Below are 17,562 nucleotides of genomic sequence, written 5' to 3' on the forward strand. Positions count from 1 at the left end.
CAGTCAACCAGCTACAAATCCACCTAACAGTTACCCTTGTTCAACCCACATTTTATCAGCTTCTCACAATAATGTCATGAGGGACTTTGTCAAAAGCCTTACTAAAGTCAATATACACTATGTCCACAGCATCCCCCTGATCCACCAAGCTTGTAACTCCATAAAAAAAGAGATTTATTTTGCATGACTTGCATTTGAGGAAACCATGCTGGGTTTTACTAATCACAGCAAACTTTTCTAAGTGCTCACAGATCGACAGTTGGATTATTTGTCCTAGGACTTTTCCTTGTATCAATGTCAAGTTCACAGGCAGGTAATTACCTGGGTCTTCTTTTTCCCCCTTTTTGAAGATGGGGATAACATTTGCCCACCTCCAGTCTGGAGAGACCTCCCCTGTTCTCCCAGAATTCTGAAAGATTATAGACAGAGGCTCTGAGATTACATCCACATGTTCCTTTAGTATCCTTGGATGCAGCTCATCAGGCCCTGGAGATTTAAATTCATATATAATAGCTAGGTGTAGGGACCTTGAAGTTGCCCATCAACATTCAGCACCTAGATAACAAAATGAGCTAGAGCAGTCTTCCCCACTATGTTGAGGTGTATTGTATCTCTATTTGAATTATTATTATTTTCTAAATTTGCACCTGGACATAAAAATTAGAATGTGCAAATTTTATGCAAACCTGTACAGTCATACCTTGGGTTACAGACGCTTCAGGTTCCGCTTTTTCGGATTACGGACCGCCAAAACCCCGAAGTACCGGAACAGGTTACTTCCAGGTTTTGGCGGTTGCGCATGCGCAGAAGCGCATACGCAGGTTGCGTACACTGCGGGTTGGGAACATGCATCCCGCACGGATCACGTTCGCAACCTGAGCATTCATTGTATCCGCTTTTCTGGTGATACATTTCCTCTTTTTTGGAGATGCATCTGGCTAGTCTATGTCAGAAGTGAGCAGAAATACTTTAACAAATGTCTGTATTTCTCAAATATACTTTTAGCTATAAGATTGATTTAATACCTTTAGGATTTGCAGGCATTTAAGCATGCTTACACTGTGTTCAATGGGTTTATGTCCTATGGAGTGTCCATAGGCTTACAATCTTTCTAAAATATAGTTGTTTATTAGTTCATTTTCAAGAGTACAATGAATATAAATAAACAAGAATTAAACTGATACACACTACCACCCAGATAATCCCTTGCCCTTAAGTGTCCAGATTTCTTGTTACCTGTATAAGTAAATACAAATTACCGTATTTTTCGCTCCTATAAGACGCACCAGACCACAAGATGCACCTAGTTTTTGGAGGAGGAATACAAGAAAAAAAATATTCTGAATCTCAGACGCCAGAACAGCAAGAGGGATCGCTGCGCAGTGAAAGCAGCAATCCCTCTTGCTGTTCTGGCTTCTGGGATAGCTGCGCAGCCTGCATTCACTCCATAAGACGCACATACACTTTCCCTTACTTTTTAGGAGGGAAAAAGTGAGTCTTATAGAGCAAAAAATACGGTACTTATTTGTTTGGATGTTCATATCGTGTAACATAACTTATCCTATATCTAGCAAAATAGCGTAAGAACAGTTTGGGTGGATCTGTTAAGACAGGTGCGGGGAACCTTTGATCCTCCAGATGCTGCTGAACTACAACTTCCATCATCCCTGGCCATCTGCCAGACATGCTGGGGCTGATGGGACTTGGAGCTCAGCCAAAGGTTCCCCACACTTGCGTTAACAGATCCAACCATAATTGTCTGTCAATGTGTTGCTGGTGTGTTGGCGGTGAAACTTTTGCTCTTTCACTGTTTCAAATATACTGAATGAAATTGCACAGTTGTTCAACAAAATAATTGAAATCTGTGTTGTTATTTGTTTTTAGCTGTTCTGTTAATTTTTCCAAAAGTGCTGTTTGCCACACTTTCTGCAGCTGCTGATTAAGAGTCAAATTAGAATTACAGAACTGTAGAGTTGGAAGGGACCACAAGGGTCATACAGGAATCTTCTGCCCAATCATGACCCTAAACTTAAGAGCCTTTTGCTCTACTGAATGAACTATCCCTGGCAGTTTTGTGACACTACCTGATGAACAGGGATGAGCAAAAATAACCCTAATCAAGTCTTTACATAAATAAATCCTTATTTACAGATGGTTGATGTCAACACTCTGAAAGTATATAAAGTTATTTAAGCTTTAAAAAAGCAGTATGTAAAAGTAAATGGTTAAGAATTGCATATTCTTAAATGTAGTCTGGACAACAGAAAAATATTATTAATTGTTGAGGCAGTGAAACTATTTTGCTCAACCTAAAACAATTTTGTTATACTAATTCTGGCTGATGATACAGCTTTGGGTTGCATAAGTGTTTTGAATGCCTAAATTGACATGACTCCCTTTTTGTTTTATTTCTTTGGGGGAAGAGTTGTAGCTCAGCAGAAGAGCATTTGCCAATCGTACAGAAGGTCCAAGGTTCAGTCTCCAAGATGGGGTGGGAATGGCTCTTGTCTGAAACTACCATCAATCAGAGTAGAGACAGTATTGACTTAGGTGGACCAATAGTCTGAATCAATAGAAGGCAGCTTTGTATGGCAGTGGGTGATATCCAATATAGTTACAGAAGCCGATTGATTTAGTTTGGCCTACCCTGAGTATGACTAACATTGTATAACACTCAATGTATTTATTTATAACTTGCCTCACACTAATTTACATCTTCTGTATGATAAATATAGCCATGGAGTTAATATATGATTTAAAGGAATGGATTACTTAATCCCAACGTTGCAGGTGCCATTTTTTGGGGGGAGGGGGGAGCAAACATCTCTATATATACTTCAGCATCTCTAGAAGTCACTGATGTGCATATGTGGAAGTCATTGGAGATAATACAAAATAAATTCCTTCCAGTAGCACCTTAAAGACCAACTAAGTCAGTTCTTGGTATGAGCTTTCGTGTGCATGCACACTTCTTCAGATACAGTATCTGTATCTGAAGAAGTGTGCATGCACACGAAAGCTCATACCAAGAACTGACTTAGTTGGTCTTTAAGGTGCTACTGGAAGGAATTTGTTTTGTTTTGACTATGGCAGACCAACACGGCTACCTATCTGTAATTGGAGATAATATGACAGTAAGACAAAGTATTTCTTCCCATTCTCTTTTTGTATACAGTGGTGCCTCAGGTTACAGACGCTTCAGGTTACAGACTCTGCTAACCCAGAAATAGTACATCGGGTTAAGAACTTTGCTTCAGGATGAGAACAGAAATCGCGTGGTGGCGGCAGGGCAGCAGCGGGAGGCCCCATTAGCTAAAGTGGTACCTCAGTTTCAGATTAAGAATGGACCTTCAGAACAAATTAAGTTCTTAGCCTGAGGTACCACTGTACAGAGACTCTTGTGGTAGATACTTCTTGCCCCAGTCTTGGTAAAGTTAAAAAAGTATTTCCTGTGGATGATGGAATGCAGCAATACTCAAGTGTGACTCTGAGAATGTTCAACCTCAGACTTTGAGAATGTGCAGCATTGAGTGATTTTAACTAGAATAATTTTTTTCACAAAACTAGTCAACTTAAAAATACTCTAAATCAGTGGTTCCCATTGTGGGTGGTACCACCCCCTGGGGGTGGTGGGATTACCTAGAGGGGCGGTAAGAGGCAAGTGGGTGGCAGGGAGGTGCTGGAGATGTAAATGATTATCAGGCTTTGAAAAGTTGGTATCACTGGATCAAGTTCATAAATTTTGTTGAATTTGTCAACTAAATAATTATTAGATTTTGAATAAATGTGCAATTAATTGTTACTGCTTTGAATTTTATTGTGTTATCATCTTCCTTAGTGGGCTGCCCTTATGAATAATGCTTTTTACAGAAAAAGGAATGAGTTTATGGAACCAAGGGAGCGGTGGCCCAAAAATGTTTGGGAACCATTTCTTTAAATTGTGGGATCCTACCCGCGTTTCTTCAGAAGTGCCTCTGAATCCCAAGTAATGACCCTTAAATAAAACCCAAGGTTTTCAGATTTCAGAGTACAGTATTTAGATTCCTATATGGAGAAAGCAATGGAAATGTTCAGTCCTAAAAAAAAACCAAAAAAACCCCACACAATACAACATAAGTCCTGAAAGATGCTGCGGATAATGACTAAACCAACAAAACTTCTTCCTTTACTGTCTCCACTATCAAACTCCAATTGAAAATAATGTAACAGGAAATGCAGTTATCAAAGCAGATAATCTCATTGTCCAGGCTTTTAATATAGGCCATCAAGTGAAAAATTAAGTTCTCCCCTTCACTATCCATTAGAGTTTATAGACTTTCTGCGACGTTGTTTGCCCACCTAGAAATGCAAGCTTTCGCATTTCCCATTAAATCGGCGGCATCCTATTAATAGTTTCACATACGCATTTGGCTAGACCTGTTGGCCGTTGCCTGCGTCTCTCTTTAGGGCTGGTGGCAGGAGGGAACTAGATATGGTACAGCGACAGCGCCGCGTTCAGCATGCTCGCGTCTGCGGCGCAGGGAAATTAGCCACCGAGGGCAACCGAGCGAACTTAAAACTCTTCGAACTGAGCTCCCGCGCAAGTTACCCAGGGACTTGGCATCGCGAGAAGCTCTTGCATATCTGAGATAGAAATGGGGCCAACAGCTCTTGCCCGCTCCCTTTCCCCCCGTACATAATAAGCCTTTCTCCAGGGAATAAAATACCGTGCTGCTGCGTGTACGTTTGTGGAATCGCTGCAAGGTGGAGAAGACTGTGTGGCGTTGTTTCCCGCCTCTTTCTCCCCGTTTTTGTCGAGGAGAGAGAGGGACAGCCCACGGGGTAGTCGGTGGGTTAACCAACCAGGCAGAAGACTGAGCACGCCCCCGTCCTCGAAGAAGCGGGCGTCAATCCCATGGCTGGGGAACGGGGAACCAACCGCGCAAGGGAAGTGCGCATCCTCCATTTTGGCTGAGGGAGGGTGGGGAGCGTGGTTCTCGGTGCTTTGCCGCCTTGGCGGCTCTGGGTTCGATTTATCCCTTTTAGGGCATTGCCAGAGGTTCCCCCCCGCGCTTTGCTGTGACCCTGAGGCGAGAGGCTCTGAAACCAGGCACCTCATAGAGCCCCATGTTGGTCTGAAGTGGTCCCAAGTTCCCTGCCTGCAGCAGCTTCCGACAAAATGGAGGACGTCACCACCATTACCAACCACCACTACCACCACCAGGAACCGTGCTGGCAGTTGCAAGGGACACAGCTTTCTTTCTCCGGAGTAGGCAGGGGGAGGAAAAAAAAGGGGGGTTGTTCCTCAATGGAGACAGCGATCTTTGCCCTTGGGAAAGAGCTTGGAGACTGAGAGACTGTTTCCATTACTCTGCCCCCTTATGGAAATGGGTCCAGGTTTCCCAGCCCTGCTGTGGGGGCGCGCGCGCGCCTAAAAATGTGGACGAAGCGTGGCAACCATCACCTCCCCACGGAACAGGGTGTTCACACCCGAAGCCACACGGCTCCGCTGCAATTATTGCCCAGAGGGACCGTGGAAGGCAAATTAATGGATTAAACACGCCACCTCCCTCCCTGGCAAATGTCATGCGGAGTAAAAGGGATGCCATCCCGCTTTCATCCAGGGGGAAAAAGAGCACAAACTTCTGCAGGAAAGTACCCGGCAGCAGCAGCAACCTCTGGGGCCCCAAACCCGCCCATCCACCAGGAGAAAGGCAGAGGTGCTGCAGCTGTTGGTGGTGGGCAATGCGATTCGGGTTTAACCTGATGGAACCAAAGAGGGAGGGACCGTAGGCGTGAGTGAGAATCGGATTGACAGGGGCTCGGCCCAACCACCTGCGGCGGGGACGCTGATAGGCGGGAAGCCGCTCCAATGGTTCTGCAGGCAACGTAGCCCTCTTCCTGGGAAGGCCAATAAGCGGGCGCACGAGGCGGCCTTTCCCCGAGCTCGGCTGGTGGGGTTGGTCCCTGCTCCTCCCCTCCGCCAAGCAGCAGCGCTTAGCCCGGGACTGGACCGAGTTAGAGTTGAGGAAGCGTTGGCGGAGCCGCGGAGGGTGCGTGTGACCCGCCGGCGCCGCCGGGGCGAGCTACTTCTCCCCCCCGAGACTGGTGAGGGCCGTGAGAGGCAGCGGCTGAGGTAGAGGAGAGCCGGGTGGCTGGCTGGAGCCCAGCTTGCCCCTTCAGGGTGGGGATCGGAGCAGCCCAGCCGTGCCTCGCAGCAACCCGGGCTAAATGCCCCGCTGCGTGTCGCTCTCGCCTCACGCCAGCAGGGATTGGGGGCGGGGGGAGGGTTGGGGAGGCGGTTGGGGGGGACAGGCAGGAGGAAGCCCCCCTCACTGAGGGGCACTGAGGGCAGAAATGCGGAGGGGGCTGCCTTGGGGGGGTATCTGGGGTGGCGGCGTGGGGAGCGGGGCGGGGGGGGGAGAGAAGGGAAGGATCCATTTTATCACGGCTTCGTTTCCAACCGCCTCGCCCGCGGTTTTGTTTTCAATGCCCTCCGCCCCGCCGGCTCCCCTCCCCCCCTTTCGCGGCGCCCTTCTTTTTGCGCCCAGCGCTGCGCTCCGCGTATCCTCCTCTCTCCCCCCCCCCAGCTCCCGCTTTCTCTCGCGCTCCCCTCCCGTATTGTTTGGCTGGGTCTCCTTAATGGCGGCCGACTGGAGGCGGCAGTGCTGCCGGCCGACTGCAGGGGGGGCCAAACCCGACACCCGGGGCAATTGGCAGGCACGGGCGCCAGGGCAGATCTCGGCGCTGGAGGCGCGCGCGCGGGCTGTTGTTTTTGTGTGTATGTGTATATGCGCGTGTGTTCGTGTGTGTGTGTTTGTTGGGGGGGGGGTGTTCAATCGACTTAACACTCGGTCCCCAGAGAGAGCTCTGAAGGGGGAAAGAGGCGGCGGCTTTGTGTATGTGTTGAGTGGGTGAGGAGAGTCTTCGCTATTGCCTCCTCCTCTCCCACCCCCGCGCCTGTCTAAACTACACCCCCCCCCGCTGCCCTCCAGCAAAGGCTCCCAAGGCTGGGCGCCCTTGGGGAGCAGCGCTGGGGGACAGGGCCAACCCCCCACCCGAGGTGGGGCTGTGGGGGAGGCGCTGGGGCGGGTGGAGCCTGTCTCTGGGGCAATAGGTTTGTATCCCACTGGGAGTCGGGGGCTCTGCTGGAGGGGCTGAAGGATTCAAAGTGGAGGGCCCTGCTGCCAACCCGTTTCTTTGCCCAGGAGGAAGGGCGTCTCCTGGAGGGGAAGATGAGGAGGCGCGCCCACTACCTCGATTAAAACCCGATTTAACCCCCCCTCAACCTCACGCTCCACCAGCACCTCTTCTCCCTAGGCTCCAGGCCAGTTTGGTGCAGCCTTGGCAAGAGCCTCGCAAGGAGAAGGAGCTCCATTGTGAGTGCTATTTATATATTTTTTCTGCCTTGGGGAGGAGCAGGAGGTAGATCATCCTTCTCCCCCCCTTTTTTTGGCACGAGGAGTGGATGGGTGGGGGGGGTTAAGAGGAGGTGCTTCCAGGGTAAAAGGGGGGGGGTTGTTGGGTGCAGCAGCTGCTGCCCTGGAGCAAAGCCCCGGTAATGGCCGTGAGGCGACTCCTCCCCCCGGGGTGGGCTCTGCTGCAGACATCGCTCCTGCAATACCAACACCCGCAAGCAGACGACGGGCTCCTGCCGCTCGCCTTACCCGGCTCGGCAGCGCGGGGGAGGGGAATGGAGAGGGTATCTTTCGAGTGCCCTCTAGAGTTTTGGAGCGTATATTAAAGCGCACATTTAACCAGATTTCGAGTTAATTCCTTCGCAATTCCGAATCCCTGCAACCTTACCTGACTTCTCTGGCCGGCGAGAGGGAGACGACTTAAAATAATCCAGTCCTGAGCGAAGTGTGTTCTGGATCACACGTTTTATTACTCGTTCAGGCGGATTTGCTTAGGCATGGAGGTGGGGAAGAAGATACAGTTGGACACAATGGACATTTTCATGTGTTTCTCTGCTAAGGACAAATGTCTTATTTGCCCCATTTCCCTTTAAATCCTGATGCTATCTGAGAATCCCATCGGTTGTGTCTCGTTTGATTGAATTTTTTCAAGGCTATTGCAAAGTCAGCGAAGAACCATCCTTTTCTTACATTCTGAGATGACTGCAGTTAGCCCCCTTCTCTTCCCCTTAGTAATTTCAGCTCTTTACACTAAGTGGGGAAGTAGCTCTGTGAGGGCAAACCTAATAGAGCAGTTTATGCAGTGACCTATCATCTGGAGACTGAAAGTGATCAATAGTTGCTTGTTAAGGGTCTCTTACTAGAGGCCGCTGCAGGAATCCATTGGTGGCATTTCACTTTTTAGCTTGCAGGAGGCAAACATGGGTATTGCATGATCCAAGATCAGCATTCCTTGTCCATTATTCACATAGAAATTAGGGAGAAAGATCAGGAGGAGTATACTTTATGCAAGTTGTTAGTTTACTCAGAGGATGAGGGGGGTGCTGATTTTTAAGCTGTCTTTAGAGCGACTGGTTTAAGCCTTAGACTTTAAGGGTGCAGATTGACTCACAGTTCTAATTTCTCAAGTTTTTCAAGAGCATGAGGAAGATTGTATGGTAAATAGCTTTGTGCAGACTTTAGTAGAATTGCTGAAATAACCTGTGACAAATTCACATAAATGTGGAAATGAATGTGTATTAATTTGTAATGCCAAACAGGGTTGCAGCCCCCCAACTATTTTCCTGATTTGTGTTTTCTGACAACTTCCAGCAGGATCATAGATACCAAATGATGACTTGAACAAATTATAAATGGTTAATAAATACTTCCCAAGCAGCATAAAAGAAATACCAGAATTGAAGGTGAATGGAAACTTGTTTTGTACAAGTCTTCAGAGAGGAGGTTTGGTCAGTTCTGAAGGGTTTCAGCTGCAGAATTAAACCATAGTACATAGACTTCTTTAAACTGGGGATCTAAGCATGCTTGCTTAAAAATAGGTTATATTGAAAAAGAATAACTTGGATGTATTTCCAAGTAAAACATATTTAGATGAGAGGTGTAGTCAACACACTGCTTATTTCAGAACAATAAAATAGGATAACATATACTAAAGGACTAAAAATTCTAACAGGCAAGACTTGAGTCAATGCCATTTGGCATATGGGACCCATGCATATCTGAGGTGGCTCCCATGTGATCATCTTGTGATAGGTTTGCATAGAAGAGCCATTGGTGTATCTTCACATAGGTGCTGATGATGCAGACATCGTTATTGGTAAATTTTAAAGTATAAATGGTGTTGCATGAATTGGTGCAGTTATGCATACGCCACCAATTTAACTGAGCAAATCAAGTATAGACTGTCTCATGAAAGCTAGTCCTAAGTCTCACTGGGGCAAGCAAGTAAGTGATTGGTACTGGGACATTAATACTATACCTATTCTGTGACAGAAAGGCCTGTTGAATTCAAGTCTTCTGCACTGACAGTTACTTGTGTAGTACAGAAGTTCTTACACTGTAAGTGTCTTGCGACTTAATTATTTTGGTACATTTGATTTTACTAGAATCTTCATTTAAAATGTAATAGATGGCCCCACAAAACACGTTTTTGATAGTTTTAAGATACTTCATTACTGTGTAGTGGGAAATTCCCAACAGGAGTAGTAGTATAAAGAGCTGGCTACATAAAATTAATAGTTGGATAAGGCACTGAATGAAGTGAATAGAAATGCTTAAGATGAATAACTTTGTGTAGATAAAAGTAGCTCTTGGGAAAAATCTGCTTTTTTCACCACTCAATTTTAGGCCCATTTCTAGTATAACATTTGGAGTTTAGAGATAGGGAATTAAAAGTAAATGCAGTGGCATTTCTTTGTAGACATTTTATGTGGAACTGACATTTGCTGCATGCGTCTAGATGTCTATTGGAATCTGTTAAGTTACAGCTCCTGAAAGTTGCATGGATGACAGTCATCCCTGTGAAGACTAAACAGCTTTACTGAAACATGTTTGCCACACACCTTTTAATATGTAAACCACTTTGAGAACTTCTTGTTGGAAAGTAGCATATAAACAAGGGAGAGAGAGAGAAACTAATTTATGGAGGTGTTCAGGGTTATGTTGGAAGTGTATCCTGAGACATCTTGGTTGATAACTTCCATGTCACAAGATAACTACATCTATTTGCCTGGAGGTAACACTTTTTAAAAGGGCCACCTTCAGCTGATTTTGCCTTGTGTATCATTAGGTAATCAAATTTAAACTTGGGAGTGAATAATTATTGCCAATATTTCTAAAATGATTGGCTAGGACTACAGTGATACCAGAGATCATACAAGTTTTCTTGTTGTATTGAGAGTACAAATGTAATGGAGTAGTACAAATATTTTGTGTGTTTTTTCTGTCAATGAATTAACTAGGATTTGCCCGTGAAAACCATTATTTATTTAATTCTTATCTTACTCTTACTCCAAGGATTTAATGCATAGGTCAGTGGTATGGCTCATGCTTTGTACCCAAGTTCTGTCTCTGGCATCTTTGATTAAAGAGAGTCAGATAGCAGGTAATGTCTGCCCTGAGACCCTGGAGAAATGGCAGCAAGTCAAAATGGACAGAATAATCTGATGTGTAAGATACCGTATTTTTTGCTCTATAAGACTCACTTTTTCCCTCCTAAAAAGTAAGGGGAAATGTATGTGCATCTTATGGAGTGAATGCAGTCTGCATTAAGGAGTGAATGCAGTCATCTTATGGAGTGAATGCAGTCTGCACAGCTATCCCAGAAGCCAGAACAGCAAGAGGGATTGCTGCTTTCACTGCGTAGTGATCCCTCTTGCTGTTCTGGTGTCTGAGATTCAGAATATTTTTTTTCTTGTATTCCACCTCCAAAAACTAGGTGTGTCTTGTGGTCTGGTGCATCTTATAGAGCGAATAATACGGTAGATACTTATATTCTGTTTTATCCTCTTAACACTGTGAGGTAGGTTTGGCTGAGGGACACTGACTAGCCCAAGATTCCTCAGTTAGCATCATGGTTTAGCAGGTATTTGAAGACTGCTGGGGATTGAAATCAGGGCTAAAGCTTTCTTTCCACTATGCCACACTGACTGTCTGAAACTTACTGTCACCATATTGTATCGTAGTTGCTGTAGGTATGAAAAGTAGCGGAAATTACACCTCTGGCCACATGAAGCATGTTATGTTTCTTCAAAATTTTAACTGGGCTATATGCTCATTCCTAAAAACACAAATCTGCTTGGTCATCACTTATAACATAAGGCTGAAACTACATTCTAATTTTAAAATGGTACAGTTGTTCCACTGATTACATTGCAAAAAGTAGATTATTATTATTTTAATCAACAAATTGCTCTCTCAGGTTTCATGAACATGAATGCTTAACTTGTAGGAAGTTGCTTAACATTTAAATTCACACACTTTATTACAGCTTTATCCCTGCACTGTATTTCAAATCATATGTAAACTGAATGTATTGGGTAGTTTGCACAAAGATTAAATCTTTTGTGACTTGGTTTATTTCAACATTTAATCACAATCATGTACAGTTAAGATAGTTGGGCAGACTAATTTTAGTTGGGCAACTAATTTTACTTTTTTTAAAAAAAAAACAGAGCTGTAGTCACAAAATGGCAATTTAGGGAAGGTTGAACCTGGTAGAGTGGGTGAGGGAGGTTGCTAAACATGGTATTGGATGGATTTAAATATCTTGTAACCAAGAAGAACTGTTCACACCTAACAGGCTGCATCAGCACAACATAATACTTAGTAGAATGAAACTGTCACACGCACAAAGTGGAAACAAAAAGTGAGCCTACCTGTGGACATGACAAGTTGCATGTTCAGCATGTGGAATATTGACATAATAGAAAACACTTTGAGATTAGCAGGGAGTGCCTGCCACTGCCTAAGAATTCAAAGAAACAAAAGAATAAAATCATGATTTTTAAATGGATGGTGTAACGGCATGATTTAGGGGTGTGTTCATCCACCCAACTCAGGGAACACCTGACTTGACCCTGAATCCATGTGTGGGGTGGTGAAGACACGCCAAAGTGACATTTTGGTCTGCCATCTTGATTCAAAATGGTGGCTGCTGACTAAACATTGACAAAGACTGTTGGCTCCGCCTTGGGAACCCTCACGCCGAATTTGGTGATGGCTGAGGACAGATACAAGCTATTTCCCAAAATATATAATAGATGGTGGGCAGTAAAGCTTAAACAAGGACAGTAGGTCAATCCAGGGCATCAATTGACACACAAAACAGATAATTCAAGAAAATGAGCTACGCTGTAAACTGCTAGTCAAATCTTTCACATGGCAGCATTACTAGTTCCATTTTACAGCTATAACACAAGGATTAAAAAAGGAATTAAACCCAGTGACTCTTACTTCTCTTCAAAAATAGACATGAAAAACAAAGCATCCAATTGAAATGACCAAAAAAACATGCTGAAGAGTGATACTTTTTATTAGTGCCTGACATGTTTCCCACTCAAAAAGACTTTCCATGGAGGCTCTTCTATTAAAAGATAGGACAACAATTAATAAACCATGCTTAAAATATTTTAAAAATGTGAAGCCAAACATTAGATATTTGGGAGCACAGTGCTAGCAGCACGCTGATGGCACATAGCTCTATTTCTTCATAACATTTAAACTGAGAGGCTGCAAGCTCTGGACCATTGCCTTAATGCAGTGGTGGACTGGATGACAGCCAATAAACAGCTGTGGGAAGACAGAGGCTTTGGGTGGTTCCATTGCCCAGACGATAGGAGAGTTACCTGTTCTGGGTTGGGTTGCACTCCCTCTAAAGGAACAGATGCATGGCTTGGGGGTACTTGTAGGTATGTATTTCTCATTCATGGGCCCAAGTGACCCTTAGTTTGGTGTGCCAGCCATGGCTATAACTAGATTGGGATAACTTTGTTATAGTAACCCCAAGACTGGATTACTGCAATGTGCTTTGTGTTAGGGCCTTGTCTGAAAGCTCCAGCTGGTTCAGAATTAAGTGGCCAGACCAGTGTCTCCCAAACAGGTTCCTGGCTGTTTTTGGGACTACATCTCCTATCATTCCTAGCTAGCACCAGTTGTCATGGGAACTGTAGTCCAAAAACAGGTGGAGACCCAAGTTTGGGAAATGCTGGGCCAGCTAGACAGTTGATGGGGACAGGTGGCCAGCAGCAGGTGACACCTAAAAATGTTTGCACTGATTGCCCATATACTACTTGGCTATGTTCAAGGTTTTTGTGTTGATGTACAAAACAACTTGAGCCCAAGGTACCCTAAGGACCACCTGACTTCTTATATCCCATCTTGATCCCTGAGATCACATGGAGGAGTGCTGTTGGTTGTCTCCCGTTTTACAGAGTTCCAGTCAGCCTCAACTAGAAGTTGGGCATTTAGTTTTGGTGGGTCCCATGCTGTGGAACATTTCCAGCAGAGGTTCATCAGACACCTTCACTTTTGACTTCTGAAGAGGGTTTTTGTGTGTGTGTGTGTGCTGCCAGGCCTTGGAAGACTTTGATTAGCCAAGTCACTTGAATGATTATGCTTTTATTCATTTATTTTTTGTTTTAAATGTTTTAAAGTGTACACCTTGTTATATTTTATGATATAGTGGCATAGAAATATAAAATATTTATAATTTTCTCATTAATAAAAAGCAGCACTCTTCAGCATCTTTGAGATTGATTCTCCTATGTCCTCTTGCCATGTCCACTTCAAAGTGATCATGCTAATGAATAAATATCAGTAAAAAGGCTCCAGTACCATCATAAATACCCAGTGTAAGCCCTGTTAAACATAGCAATACTGACTTCTGAACATACATAGGAGTGGAATTCATGAATATAAAATTGCAGGCTGCTTTCTGATAAGGTATGGGTAGATAATTTGAAGTATAAACCGAAATGTATGCCGTTCATCAGCTTTGGCTGATAGCCCAGTGTGCCCCTATTTGGGCAGGGATAGCCTAACTTCTGTCGTCTATGCTCTGGCAACGTCTAAGTTAGTTTACTGCAATGCATTGTATGTGAGGCTACCAAATGGTTTCTAGGCCCAAATCAAAGTGCTCATTTTGACCTAAAAAGCATTAAATGGCTTAGGATTCAACCTAGAAGAGTATAGCAATAATTGACATTGTTTTAATGTTTTGGAAGGTTAAGGCACTTGGGTATTACCACATTTTCTGGTACTACCAATATTTGGGAGCTCAAGCTATATGATGTCACTGTTTTGATGGTTTTCTTGTCTATGTAAATTCCTAATTGGGTCACAATTGTGCAGTGTCCCGTGTATATGTCCTGTTTTTGTGTCCTTTTCTGATGGGAAAAGGTAGATACTGAGTACTTTTAAAAACAACCTGATAGCTGCTTACCCCTTCTGTGTTTTAGTAGCAAATATTAAGTAATAATGCCTTGGTACAGATGGTAGGCACACACTTCTATAATGTGCTTTCAGTGGGGGCAGAGAAGAGATTGAATTCAGCTTTCGGTGTGTATATTTTGGAGAGCATGTGTGTATTGTTGGAACAAGTATGAGTTCTGGGCAATGCTAATGGTTCTTGCAGCATTCTAGATAGCTAGGTGACTGGTGGCTTTCTAACTGTGCCATCATTGTAATACGGTATTCCTTTTTTAACTCTTGAAATGAGTGAATATGGAACTAAATTTGTATTCAAGAATAGATTAAAAAGGTAAAGGGAACCCTGACCATTAGGTCCAGTCATGGCCTACTCTGGGGTTGCGGCGCTCATCTCGCTTTATTGGCCGAGGGAGCCGGCGTTTGTCTGCAGACAACTTCCGGGTCATGTGGCCAGCACGACTAAGCCACTTCTGGCGAACCAGAGCAGTGCACAGAAACGCTGTTTACCTTCCCGCCGGAGCAGTATCTATTTATCTACTTGCACTTTGACGTGCTTTCGAGCTGCTAGGTTGGCAGAAGCTGGGACTGAACAACGGGAGCTCACCCCGTCACGGGGATTCGAACTGCCGACCTTCTGATTGGCAAGTCCTAGGCTCTGTGGTTTAACCCACAGCGCCACCCATGTCCCTTCTAAGAATAGATTAGTGACATTAAAAATTATATTTTCTAGAGCGATAGTACAAAGGAACGGTGAAGGACAAATCTTGTTTGTGACTTCATTGCCCTGCTTAATTTGGTGTACAGCTACATTTAGCAGGAAGAGAAAAAAATAACTTGGTGCTAAGATAGAACTTCAACAGAATATTATATTTGCTCTTACTTTCATGTAGCTGTAGTGTCCTCTAAAGAGAATGGACTTTAAAAATGGAGATGTGAAAGGAATGATCTTTTTATTTACTCATGTCCATGTTTTGGGTATCTTAAGTTGGTGAAAGTTTGATAATAGTGCAAAAGTATATATTTAGTTAATCTATTTTTGACCCAATAGGTCAAAAATTTCTTCTATCTTGGAGTTGCGTATGAATCTCTGTATCTGTCATTATAGAAGTTTTTCTTAACTATAGACAACAGTGGATTTAAGTGCTTTGGGGAGGGCATGGGCTATGTGTTTGTGAGTAGGGGGAAATTCCCTTGAGCTACAACAGAAAGGTTATTAAATGCTTCCCATAATCACAACATATTTCAGTTGATAATATGAGAACAACAATTCCACCTCCCATGCAACATTCCTTTTTCTAGAATGATACTTGGAAGGAACTTCAAAATCAAAACACTTTCTGAAAAGTGAGAATTTTCCCAGTTCAAAATCTAGAAAATTTATCACTGGGGAATTTTAAGGGCCATAACTTAGTTATGTTGGAAGTATTATGCATTAATATTAGTATGTACTCTGCTTTTCTAGGACTCCTTAAGATATCTGTTATTAGAAATATGGTTTGAAATTTGTGGCTGTTCATAAATGTTGCTTTCATGTTTTCTTTCTACATAACAGATGGTACAAACCAAGCCATTTATCAGCAATGTGAATGTTACTTGAGTTTTGTCAAGTAATACATCTCCCATTTGCTTTAGTGAACATGACACAATTCCTGATGGAACTGGGTATATTTTTAAGTTTAGGTTAGTTTTGGGGTTAGGACTGAAATATTGTAAGTTTTCTGAATAATAAACATTCTTAACATGGATCTAATCTGTTTCAGGATACATATTTTCAGAGATCTCCAGTCCCTCTGGAAGAGAAAGCCAGGTTTCCAGCACAAACAAGGCACTGGAGCAACTTTTTAAGCTTAACCTACTGCTACATATTCTTGAATGGGTAAGTGTTTCAGAAGATAATACCTAATCCTCTATAGAAGGATGGTGATTTCAGGCAGACTAAAAAGTGTTTCAAAAGGATCACTCCAGTGTAGATGAATGGGCTACAAATTGGCAGATGAATTTAATGTAAATGCTCGTTGGGAGACAAAAATATACACCAATCTGGTCCAAGCTGGCTGTAAACTCAGAAAAATATTTTTTGATAAGGGAATGTGCATGGAAGAAAGCTCATCAAAATCAAGTTGTGTGCTGTAGTAAGAAAAAAGGCACACTGTTGAATATTTCATAGAAAAATAACAGTGACTAGTATCTTAATACCATTTAAAAAATCTATTACACATTCATGTTTAGCATATGTTGAAAATTTGTGTTGCTGACTCCTTAAAATATTAAAAATATAAAAACTCCAAATGACAGAATCGTAAAGGGTAGCCAGAATCTTGTTTTTTCTTTAGAAAAACTGATTAAGAGTAAAATGAGGCTTATAAAATTATGAACATTGTGATTGGGAGTGTGAATAAGACTCCTCTGTAATAGTATGACTTGAAGTTGCTTTACAGTAGAAACAGGATTGACTGAAGGTGAATTGCTGAACGTTGTTAGATGGAAATAAGATCAATTTATCTCAGACTTATTTTCTAGTACAGCCTGATTAGATTCACACTGCACTGGAAGTTTACTTCACACCTTTGTTCATATTGTTGATGGATTTCTTACTAGCAAACTGTTTGAACAGACGTTTTCTAATGACAAAATGGCTTTTAATTTCCCTTCTATTAAACATTGAAATACTAATTAACAGAAAACCGCAGAAATTAACAGAAAACCTGTACTAAAAATTATTGAACATTAAGAGACTTCTTTAGTTGCCCATACTGGGTAGAATTCAACAACACACTCTTCCAGTCACTCTGTCTGCACATGCAGTTCAGCTCACCACATGAAATGATATTCCCCTTTCTACCACTGCATGCTGTTCTGGGGGTTATTCTGAACCCATCTGAGCCAATGTCATGTGGGGGGAGGAGTGAAGAAGTCCCATTGTGCAAGCAAAAGTCATTGTGCAGGGCTTCTGCTGATGAGGCTGGTTAAGTGAATCCTTCCAATTCATATTACTGTTTTTATTTCTGTGCTAATTTAATTGGGAATAAAGCAAGGTATTCCAGTGATACCTTTTCTCTTTTTTTGTTCAACATTTTATTGGTCATGAATAGAATGACTAATTCAACAGCAGATTCTTTAAAAAATAAATAAATAAAAATCTTACCCCCAAAGTGAATATAATGGATTTATGAGGGAAGCAAAATGTGTAAAAATAAAGCAAAGTACACTGCAAAAAGAAAAGGGACTGGGGAAGGAC

The 17,562-nt window shown here is 43.1% G+C and overlaps 1 protein-coding gene and 1 long non-coding RNA gene across 8 annotated transcripts in view; one reads left to right on the forward strand and one right to left on the reverse strand.

Moving 5' to 3' along the window:
- Window positions 1-2,806: 2,806 nt before the first annotated feature.
- On the reverse strand, window positions 2,807-5,781 carry LOC309341376. Its single transcript, XR_014156279.1, has 2 exons — window positions 3,142-5,781; window positions 2,807-2,903 (listed from the first exon to the last, which is right to left on the reverse strand). It is a non-coding gene; the product is annotated as an uncharacterized lncRNA (long non-coding RNA).
- Window positions 5,782-5,909: 128 nt separating this feature from the next.
- Window positions 5,910-17,562, forward strand: part of ZMYM2 (zinc finger MYM-type containing 2) — a 65,202-nt gene continuing 53,549 nt past the window's right edge. For 3 of the 7 annotated variants that reach the window (XM_081860091.1, XM_081860097.1, XM_081860096.1), the window contains exons 1-2: window positions 5,937-6,087; window positions 16,085-16,200. The gene's annotated coding sequence lies outside the window, so the exon portion shown is untranslated. Of the gene's footprint in view, window positions 6,116-14,310; window positions 14,454-16,084; window positions 16,201-17,562 lie in introns of those variants that run through there. The other 4 variants (XM_081860093.1, XM_081860095.1, XM_081860092.1 and 1 more) reach the window with 4 other exon arrangements.

The sequence above is a fragment of the Podarcis erhardii genome (genome assembly GCF_964252035.2).
Source record: "Podarcis erhardii genome assembly, chromosome: 4".
NCBI lineage: Eukaryota > Metazoa > Chordata > Lepidosauria > Squamata > Lacertidae > Podarcis > Podarcis erhardii.